This window comes from Sapajus apella, unplaced genomic scaffold, assembly GCF_009761245.1.
Source record: "Sapajus apella isolate SASKATOON/1434 unplaced genomic scaffold, GSC_monkey_1.0 scaffold2711, whole genome shotgun sequence".
Taxonomy (NCBI): Eukaryota; Metazoa; Chordata; class Mammalia; order Primates; family Cebidae; genus Sapajus; species Sapajus apella.
The window spans coordinates 1,310-4,005 of NW_022439637.1; the positions used below are offsets into that span (position 1 = coordinate 1,310).

Sequence of the window (2,696 nt, forward strand, 5' to 3'; positions counted from 1 at the left end):
AGGACAGAGGCCAGAGTGCAGCCTGACCCAACCCACACTTTTTCTTTTCTTTGATTCTTTTTTTAATCTTTTTGAGATGGAGTCTTTCTCTGTAGCCCAGGCTGGAGTGAGGTGGCTCAATCTTGGCTCACTGTAACCTCTGCCTCCCAGGTCCCGGTTCAAGCAATTCTCCTTCCCCAGCTTTCCGAGTAGCTGGGATTACAGGCACATGCCACTATGCCCAGCTAATTTTTGTATTTTTAGTAGAGATGGGGTTTCACCATGCTGGCCAGACTGGTCTTGAACTCCTGACCTCGTGATCCACCCACCTCCACTTCCCAAAGTGCTAGGGTTACAGGCGTGAGCCACTGTGCCTGACCTCTTTTTTTTTTTTTTTTTTTTTTTTGAGGTGGAGTATCGCTCTGTTGCCCAGGCTGGAATGCTAGGGCAAAGTCTTGGCTCACTGCAACCTCTGCTTCCTGGGTTCAAGTGATTCTCCTGACATAGCTTCTGTGTAGCCGGGATTACAGGCGTGAGCCACTATTCCCAGCTAATTTTTGAATTTTAGTTGACATGGGGTTTCAACATATTGGCCAGGCTGGTCTCGGACTCCTGACCGCCTCAGCCTCCCAAAGTGCTGGGATGACAGGTGTGAGCCACCATGCCCGGCCTCATTTTAATTTTTGTACTAAGAGCGGGTTTTCATTTGTTTTGTTTTGTTTTGAGATAGAGTCTCGCTCTGTTGCGTCCATGCTGGAATGCAGGGTGCGATCTTGGCTCATTGCAACCTCAGCCTTCCGGGTTCAAATAATTCTGTTTCAGCCCCCCGGGCTGGAGTGCAATGGTGTGACCTCAGCTTACTGCAACCTCCGCCTCCTGGGTTCAAGCAATTCTCCTGCCTCAGCCCCCTGACTACAGGCACGTGCCACCATGCCTGGCTAATTTTTTGCATTTTTTTTTTTTTTTTTTCAGAAGTTCGTTTTTTTTTTCTTACCCGGGTGGGGGGCAATGGCGCGATCTCGGCTCACCGCAACCTCCGCCTCCTGGGTTCAGGCAATTCTCCTGCCTCAGCCTCCTGAGTAGCTGGGATTACAGGCACGCGCCACCATGCCCAGCTCACTTTTTGTAGTTTTAGTAGAGACGGGGGTTTCACCATATTGGTCAGGCTGGTCTTGAACTCCTGACCTCGTGATCTGCCCACCTCAGCCTCTCAAAGTGCTGGGATTACAGGCCGTCACAAGACTTTTTATCTTTTTTTTTTTTTTTTTTTAAAACATTTAATTTCTTTTTCTCTACATGAGTGTTTAGAGCTGGGAGCCAGCTACCCTACAAAACCCAAAATGTATAATTTCCTGTTCTGTCACCCATCACACCTGACCTTGGTGGTCTTGGAAGGGAATTGCACATTAATCTCACCTGGGGAGTTTTAGGAAGCCCTGCTCCCCAAAGCCCACCGCAGCCCAATTACAGCTGAATCCCTGAGGATGGGGCCCAGGTGATGTCAAGGTTAGTCTGAGGTCAGTGGTTGGGAGTCAACCAATGTTAATCTCAGTGGGCAGCTCCACCCTGGGCGGGAAACACCTGCCTCCACCCCGTGTCCCCAGGGCCAATCCCAGAGCTCCCTTACCGTCTTATTACCCACGTCCTTTGCAGAAAACACAGGCTGGAAGCAAGTCCTGCTCTGCGGAGGTGAGTGCCAATTCTTGCATCAGTTTCTTCGTCTCTTCTTTATTTTTTATTATTTATTTTATTCAGTCTCCGTCGTAGAGACTGTCAAAAATTGCCAATGCCGACTATATTTCAAGTCGTCTTGGCGGGGTATTGGGAAAAGTTTTCAATTAGCAGTGATCGCGCCTCAGATAAACCTCATTGGCTGCGATACTGCCACTGCGCAAAACTTTGTCTCTTAAGGGAAAAGTAATTTTTTTTCTTTTTTTTCCCCAGATCTGCACTGGGAGAAGTAATTATTGGTTGAGTTTCCACCATAGCCTTTCCCAACCCCTAATGGTTGGTGTGACTTTTGATTTTTTTTTTTTGTTTTTTTTTGGAGATAGAGTCTCACTCTGTCGCCCAGGCTGGAGTGCAGTGGTGGGATCTCTGCCCACTGTAAACTCCACCTCCCGGGTTCAAGCGATTCTTCTGTCTGAGCCTCCCGAGTAGCTGCGATTACAAGCATGCAACACCACACCTGGCTAATTTTTGTATTTTTAGTAGAGATGGGGCTTCACCATGTTGGTCAGGCTGGTCTCGAACTCCTGACCTCAGGTCATCTGTCTGCCTCGGGCTCCTGGAGTGCTGGGATTACAGGTGTGAGCCCACGTGCCTGGCCTAATGTTGTCTTAAAGACTTCTGTTCAAATATAGTTTAGAGGAGCTCAGGAGTTTAAGACCAGCCTAAACAACATGGTGAAATCTGTCTCTACAAAAAATACAAGGCTGGGCGCGGTGGCTCATGCCTGTTATCCCAGCACTTTGGGAGGCTGAGGTGGGTGGATTATTTGAGGTCAGGAGTTCAAGACCAGCCTGGCCAACACGGTGAAACCCCGTGTCTACTGAAAACACAAAAATTAGCGAGGTGTGGAGGTGCATGCCTGCAATCCCAGCTACTGGAATGTTGAGGCATGAGAATGGCTTAAACCTGGGAGGCAGAGGTTGCTTTGAGCTGAGACAGGGCCGCCGCACTCCAGCCTGGGAGACAGAGTGAGACTCCATCTCAAA

The 2,696-nt window shown here is 48.9% G+C and overlaps 1 non-coding gene across 1 annotated transcript; it reads right to left on the reverse strand.

Moving 5' to 3' along the window:
- Positions 1-1,734: 1,734 nt before the first annotated feature.
- On the reverse strand, positions 1,735-1,878 carry LOC116547331. The gene has a single exon (XR_004267034.1). It is a non-coding gene; the product is annotated as a U4 spliceosomal RNA (small nuclear RNA).
- Positions 1,879-2,696: the final 818 nt, after the last annotated feature.